This window comes from Epinephelus fuscoguttatus, linkage group LG16 (assembly GCF_011397635.1).
Source record: "Epinephelus fuscoguttatus linkage group LG16, E.fuscoguttatus.final_Chr_v1".
Lineage (NCBI taxonomy): Eukaryota > Metazoa > Chordata > Actinopteri > Perciformes > Serranidae > Epinephelus > Epinephelus fuscoguttatus.
The window spans coordinates 13,795,178-13,803,844 of record NC_064767.1 but is presented as its reverse complement, the minus strand read 5'-3'; the positions used below and the strand labels follow the sequence as shown (position 1 = coordinate 13,803,844).

General features: G+C 40.3%; 1 pseudogene; it reads right to left on the bottom strand.

Annotated features, from left to right (window-relative positions):
• Nucleotides 1-1,680: 1,680 nt before the first annotated feature.
• Nucleotides 1,681-5,774, bottom strand: LOC125903849 (G-protein coupled receptor 4-like; annotated as a pseudogene).
• Between the last annotated feature and the right edge of the window lie 2,893 nt (nt 5,775-8,667).

Genomic DNA, 8,667 nt, shown 5'->3' with positions numbered 1-8,667 from the left:
CACAATTTTTGACAACATACTAGTCGATGACATTTTTTTTCACATTTTTTGAGGGCGTGTTAATTTTGATTTGTTTTCACGGTTTTTGATGGCAAGCTGTACAATAATGTTTTTTTCACAATTTCTGACGACATGTTAAACTATGATGTTTTTTTTTAACGATTTTTGACTACATGAGATGTTTTCATAATGTTTCATGACATATTTATGACATGACTTTTTTTCATACATACTCTACTATGAAGATTGTTCATGACTTTTCACATCATTATCTGATTCTGTCACCGTCTCCTGAGTACCGGTTGAAGTCAATCATTGTTTTTATAATTCCTACTCAACCTCTCATATTTCTATATGATATTCAGCTGCATCCTGTGGTGCAACACGATGCTGCTGTGTCTTAAATCTTTAATAAAAAAAGGCCTTCAAGCCTCACCGGTCTGAAGCCAGTGATGTGAGTTAAAAGTAGCTAAATGCTACCATCTTGTGGTCTCATTGGATATTACATCTACATCTGTACCCTGAATGCATATGGTTAAAGAGACTCATGTATTCTCATGTTTGTCCATCCTTAAATGTCAATCAATCAATCAGTCAATCAATCAATCAATTGCTTTATTTGTCCCCAGTGGGGCAATTAGTTTCGCAGCAGTGGGAGCAACACAAAGTACAAAAATACACAAATACACACAGCATAATAAACAATATTTAATAATAAAAAATCGCTAATTTTCCCTCATAGTTTTGATAACGGAAATGTTCAGGGCATATGTGAATCAGTGTTCAGAATTCAGTGTCCAAGCTGAAATCTCAATTTATGGACAAGTGAATACAAAGCATTAAATACCTGTTTACATGGGGAGATAGAGAGATACTCATAGGGAAAGTAAATATTAATAAAAGAAAAAGACTTAATCAAAAATAAATTAATAACACAAGCAATGGAAATAAAATGAATAAAACAGAATGAAAAACAAAATAAAAAGATGGTAGAAGTGATAAAAAATGAATTAAATATGAGACTAAATTAAAAAGAAATTAAAATTAAAAACGGAAATAAAATAAATAAATAAATTAAAAAAGGAGATTGTAATAAACTCTGAGTGAAAATTAATTAATTAAAAATAAATTAAAAGTAAACAAATTGGAAATCAATCAAAAAATAAAATATGGAGGTGGTAATAAAATCTAAGTAAAAATAATTGAATTAAAAATTTAAAAAGAAATGATATAAAATTACATGAGCACACAGCTGATATGTACAGTGGTTTGTTTACATGAGCACACAGCTGATAGGTACAGTGGTTTGATTACATGAGCGCACAGCTGATAGGTACAGTGGTTTGTTTACATGAGCGCACAGCTGATATGTACAGTGGTTTGATTACATGAGCGCACAGCTGATATGTACAGTGGTTTGTTTACATGAGCACACAGCTGATAGGTACAGTGGTTTGTTTACATGAGCACACAGCTGATAGGTACAGTGGTTTGATTACATGAGCGCACAGCTGATAGGTACAGTGGTTTGTTTACATGAGCGCACAGCTGATATGTACAGTGGTTTGATTACATGAGCGCACAGCTGATATGTACAGTGGTTTGTTTACATGAGCACACAGCTGATAGGTACAGTGGTTTGTTTACATGAGCACACAGCTGATAGGTACAGTGGTTTGTTTACATGAGCGCACGATAGGTAGGACAGGCGTCTATATAAGACAGGTCTTTAATTCCCTTCACACATAACTGTTGCTCAGCGAAGATTGAATTATGTCTACTTTTGGAAATCATATCAGCTGATGGCAGAATCTGTCTCTCTTCTTTCTATTTAATAGACAATAAAGTCTTGCCCACATGTCTCCTTCTCCTCCTGTTCTCCCCTTTCTCTCAATCTCACTTTCTCTTTCTCTGCCTAAATTAAGCTGACTGTGGACATGTTGTCATCATTCATGTTGGACTGCTGATATCATTGCTGTCCATTTTGCAACAACATGCAGAGGCCAAAAGCCTGTCAGCGGTTCCTTTTCTGATGAAAACATACAGAACTAAGTCTGCGAGAGGACTCAACTTAAGAAACACAGGAAACAGGTAGTAGAGAGTTTTGTTAGATATGGCTGCTGCTGTCAGGGACCAGATGATGCTTGGCAGGAACAACAGTGTGTAAATCAGCAACACCAGGACTAAAATGCCTACAATTCGTTTTTCGTCAGAATGGACAGAGATGGAAGCAGACAGGGCTTTGAGGGTCCCAGCCAGGAAGAATATGAGCAGTGGGAGGAACAATGATGAGAATGGCAAAGATGACTCGTTTGACCTCTGGATTATCCCAAAAAGAAAGGAGGAGACAGACAAGAGGAAAGGCCCAGACCACGACACAGACCAGCACAGAGACCTTGATGGATTCGTCTGAAGCGGTACCACAGTGGGCAGGCGATGACCAAATACCTGTAATACAAGACAGACACAGCTTCAGCATCATATCAGAAAACAATGGTCAGACACAGAAATAGTTCCACACATACTGGATAGACAGACAGCTACCTTTCCAGCGCGATGCACATCATGAAGCAAATACTGGCCACCAGACAATAGCTGTAAATGCGATAGATGATAATAAATATTGTCCTTTCCTTGGGTTGTACCAACTCATAAGTCAAGCAGCAGAGCTGAATGAGGTCAGAAATGAGAAGGTTGATGACGTAGATCGGAGCAACGTGATCATTCTGAACCTGCAAGAAAACATTGGTGCAAGTTATGAAAGCAGTTGTGAACATGAGGTCCACCTCCTCCCAAATATGTTATCTTGCTCTGCCCACAACTGCAGTCAGTCTTTGATACATTTTTCATCACGCTCTCTTTTGTGCTCTCAGAATTTATGATACATTCTGGACCAAACAGGTTTTCTGTATTCATCAAACAGATGCAGCAGACTGGAGTCACAGTCTGAATGTGATGTTTGTGTTTGCAAACAGGGGCGATTCTAGAATCAGAGGTTTAGGGGTGCTGAGGGCCCAGAGAGCTGCCCAGTCAAGCAAGATAAATTTCACTGTTTTGTACATTTTAACCCAATTTCATTCCCACATTTGTGAAAGAAAAACACTTTTTGGGAAAGTCTGTGAATAAACCATCAAATCTGATAAAGGTTATTTAAATGCTGAGCCACAGCAAAAGAGGAATGGATTGGAATCATAAAAGAAACATATCGTAACCCTAATTTCTGGGGGAGGATAACTCATTTTGATACAGCAGCTCCTCAACATACACATAAACAGTATGCATGTTTCTGGAGTAAACCAGCCCCCTATAGTGAGTACCAAAAATACCAAAAATGGACCTTGGACTTATTTTTTGGACTTTTATTTGCAATGCAATGCACAACATGTAACATTAACACATTAACAGCAATTGACTTTTTCAATGTTTGTCTCTGCCTTTTTCCTTCTTGTCTGTATTATACTATAATACATAAATAAAAATACACTTCAAAAAAGAAAAGTGCTTGAAATCTACAAAATAATAATTATAAATACACACAGTAGGAGTTATAATGTTAATGGGCATCCAGTCAGTTAGCTAGTCAGTAGCACCTTGGCTTTAATATCAACACATGCACATGACACAACAGCCAGCTTCTCTCATTCCAGTTCAAACAGAGGACAGTGGTACTGACCACCTGTAACGTTTCGCAGCTAGAAAAAACGTCAGCTAACTCCTACCTCACAACATAAACAGTGACCTACGATTAAATGCAGCAAAAATGAGGACTGGTAATAATAATAATGTGTTGGTATTGAGTGGTAGATGTTAAGAAATGTGCCACATATCCTGGTTTAAGCCAGGTACTTACACCACTACTGCATATCACCCACTCTGGAAGGCAGCGCATTGCTCTATGCAGAGCGCTCAGAGCCCGAGTCAGGAAAAGGTGGGAGGGATGGGGTGGATCAAACCATTTTTGTATAATGTATATATATATATATATATATATATTAAAAAAAATCTCTCAAATTTTAGGGGTGCTGGGATTCAATTTAGGGGTGCTTCAGCACCCCCAAAAATGGGCTAGAAACGCCTATGTTTGCAAGGTTCATCTCTCTCTTCATTACATATTCATTGCAGGTAGGATTGCGCATATAAGAGAAGGAGACCTGTCAACAGAGATTAATAATGTATTTCACTGACATACACTCACCAGCCACTTAATTAGGGTACACCTGTCCGACTGCATGTCAATGGAAATAGCTAATCAACTAATCATGTGGCAGCATTTAGTCATGTAGACATGAAGTTCAAAACAAGCATCATGATGGGAAAGAAAGGTGTATTAAGTGACTTTGAATGTGGCATGGTTGTTGGTGCCAGACAGGCTTCAGTATTTCAGAAACTTCTCCACACAACCATCTCGAGGGTTTACAGAGGATGGTCCGACAAAGAGAATATATCCAGTGAGCAGCAGTTCTCTGGGTGAAAATGCTGATGCCAGAGGTCAGAGGAGAATGGCCAGACTGGTTCAAGATGATAGAAAGGCAACAGTAACTCAAATAACCACTCGTTTCAACCAATTTACGCAGAAGACCATCTCTGAACCAACAACATATTGAACCTTGAAGCAGATGGGCTACAGCAGCAGAAGACCACACCAGGTGCCACTCCTGTCAGCTAACAACAGGAAACTGAGGCTACAGTTCACACAGGCTCACCAAAACTGGACAATAGAAGATTGGAAAAGCATTGCCTGGTCTGATGAGTCTGGATTTCTGCTGCCACATTCAGATGGTAGGGTCAGAATTTGGTGTAAACAACATGAAAGCATGGATCCATCCTGCCTTGTATCAACGGTTCAGGCTGCTGCTGGTGGTGGTGTAATGGTGTGGGGGAGATTTTCTTGGCACACTTTGGGCCCCTTAGTACCAACTGAGCATGGTTTAAACACCACAGCCTACCTGAGTATTGTTGCTGACCGTGTCCATCCCTTTATGACCACAGTGTACCCATCTTCTGATGGCTACTTCCAGCAGGATAACGCACCATGTCACAAAGCTCAAATCATCTCAAACTGGTTTCTTGAACATGATGATGAGTTCACTGTACTCCAATGGCCTCCACAGTCACCAGATCTCAATCCAATAGAGCACCTTTGGGATGTGGTGGAACAGGAGATTCACATCATGGATGTGCAGCCGACAAAGCTGCAGCAACTGTGTGATGCTATCATGTCAATATGGACCAACATCTCTGACAGATGTTTCCAGCACCTTGTTGAATCTATGACGCCAAGAATTAAGGCAGTTCTGAAGGCAAAAGGGGTCCAACCTGGTACTAGCAAGGTGTACTGAATGAAGTGGCCAGTAAGTGTATGATGGGAACGTTATTAATTTTGCATGTTTTTAGTCTTTAACCAAAGCCTTGGACCTATCCAAATTTTTGACCTGATGTGTCTGTATCGGGCATTTTTTTAAAAATGTCAATCCATGCACTGGCTGAGACATTTCATTAAAAACCAAAACCATCAACCTCGTTGTAGTGTGAAAGGAAAAGTCAGGGGACAAATAAGGTCAGTGGGCGTCCTCCTGTGGGGACCGTGGATATCATTCAACCTCTATGGGTTTAGCATCCAATCAGCCTTATGTGCATTATGTTCATACCTCAGAAAAAAGAGCATAGATGGCCAAGACGGTCAAAGGAAGGCCGATACAAATGATTATGCATGGCACCACGTACATGATGGATCCAGCTTCTTCATTATAATACTTAATGTAGAAATCTTCCATTTCTCCAAGTGAAACCTGTTTAAGAGATGAGAGTATGGGAAGGGAACATGTTGTTTAATGTTTGCCCTGGTCTTGTTCAGTGATATCGCTAAAGCTGCGAGGTGCAAGTTCAAACGAACACAGTGTACCCACAAAAAAAATCTATTGTACATATTTTTACTCATATAGTGCAAGTACTGATTACAAAAACAATAGCCCCTTTTACACTGCCAGATTTTCGGCAAATTTTGGGCCGTTTTGCCGGCAAGCTGCGAGCGTTTAGACACACAGAGCCGGATTGGCGAGTTGATCAAGGTGCCCAATTTTCCACCTCGTAGGGTAGACATAATGGCGGAGCCTTTTTGGTTTAAAAAGAATGAGGCGCCCTTCCGCCATGGGAGGAGCTGTTGATGACTTGTGGGGGGAACTGTTGATGATGCCACAATCCACTGGCAGTGGACTAACAGGAAACAGCTGATAGCAGGAGGGAAACGCAATCCTGAAAGACACTGTAAAGATGAGCAACTGGGGAGACAAGGAATTGCGCGCCCTCCTTGCCCTCACAAACAAGAGGCCATTAACCATCAGATGACGGACGGTGAAGAACGGGCCAACTCATGAGAGAATTGGCGACGGACTGACCAGCTGCGGCTTCCCTCCCACGTCACTGTTTACGTCACACGCTGAGCTACACGTTTTGTTACTGGCTCACGCCCCCCATTGCCCCAAAAAAGGCACATTCTGTATGAACAATAGTAGGCGGGTGGCATTTTGCTGCACTCCCCGATTTTGTTCTTATACTGCCAATGCTGAAAAAAGACTGATTGGGCTTTCCTGCAAATTTGCACAATTCCTATTTAAAAGGGCTATTGTATTTTAAGTGCTGTGAGGTCTTTACAGCAGCCACAGAACATTGTTTAGTTAATGTAATGTTGAATGTTAATGTCAACAGGTTTAGGACGTTTTGCCTGTCTTGTGAACTTGATGCCCCTCTACCCTCTGATTTAGGTTTACATGACTGATTAATCCACTTGATGAGGCATTTGTTTTATCTTTTGTGTATAAATTCATGCTGTTATCTCATGACACATACCTGAATTGTTAACTGAGTGTAACCTGTCTTGGGTTACATAATCATATTGTCACAACACAGAAAGGCCTTTTGTGTATATCAGCTGTCATCATTTATCGGAAAACTTACATTTTACTAGAAATACCTGTCAGTGGATCAATGGCACAAAACATTCAGCAAATAACAAACAGAAAATGTAATAACAGTATTGATGATAATAAGAAGACAAATTTGTATTCCTGAAATGTCTAGACTACTACTGTCTTATTTCTTGATTTCCTTTTAATTGTGTATGCTCTCTCATTTTCTTCTTACATTCTTTGTTTACCCAGGTTTTAATCTGAATACTGCATCTTTGTGCATGTTTTCATATGTTTGTTTTACACAATCACGTACTTATAATTCTCCCAATTTAAAGGAAAAACATAGTAAACACACAGTAGTATGTACAGCTACACTCCAACGTTTTCAGCTTCTTAAATGTTGCATAATCATTTCCTGACTGTTTGTATCGTTTTTAATAATATAATGTCACAAAATTTACCTTTAAAAGCTGTGAGACCCCACGCGAATGAGTTCCCTACACCAGTGTCTGCTGTTGTGTCCTCAGCATCCAAATGGTCGACAAAAAATATGGCAAATTGTAACATGCAGTTGGTTGATGATAATGTACACAGCGGATATTATCTCTTATGTAAGAGAGAAAACAAACAGGGCCACCATATCTACACAGTGCATCATGACAGTCCAACACTGCCTGTTAAACTTTGCTAACCCTCTGCCTCTGAACAGATATCAAAGTGTGGTTGTAGAATGTTGTGCATTTCCTGCTAATAAGACAGCGTTGTTTTATCATGTCTTTATCTTCCTCTGATAATTCAACTGAAAACTCAAAGCTTCTTTTCTCAATAATGTCCTGAAAACACCCTGCGACACTTACAGATTCTGTTAAAAACAGGTCTCACGGCTCAGAGATCAAACATTGAGAAGTGGGTGCCGTAGCATTGTTCCGACCTCTCATTGTTCCGACCTCTCATTGTTCCGACCTCTCATTAGTCCGACCTCTCATTAGTCTGACCTCTCATTGCTCCGACCTCTCATTAGTCCGACGTCCCGTTGTTCCGATATGTGATTATACTAGGCTATACTGTATTTGTGTACCATAGAGGATCAGCAAACGCAACAAAAGTAGGCTACTGGTCGAGATACAAGTGTCATAGAGAGGAGAGAATGAAACACCATAACCTCCTGTTATTAACTCTGGGGTCGGGGTTGTGTGGGGAGCTCTCCGGTGTTGACCGGCTCCTGGTGGGCGTATTTCTGCCTTGATGGTGCGCTGCGGCCGGCTCTGGGTCAGCTGGGAAAGGCTTGAGGCGGAGCAGGCTCACGGCTTATGTGTTTGTCACTTTCTTTTTCATTTTAACCCACACCATGATCTTTTCCTGACCCTAACCAAGTGGTTTTTGTGCCTAAACCTAACCAGACCTTAACCACAGGGCATCATGATGATTTTGGATCAACGGGACTTCAAAACAATGGGTTTAATATGGTCGGAACCCAGACCCCATAGACCTATATCAAATATCTAGTACAGCCGAACTATCATGTTATTATTATTATTATTATTAGGCTATTATTATTGGTGGGAAATTATAACAGAGGAAGAAGAAGAACACTTCTGTGTTTTTGTGTGTATAGGCTACAGGACGTTATTGAATCAGGGAATCCGTGTGTACACCATGACAATGGATCCTAATTGAGTTTACATTGGCATTGTTTCCGTGGTACCAGCATGTAATTTCAACCCATTTCGTGCAGCCACCACGGAATGCGGTGTTAAGA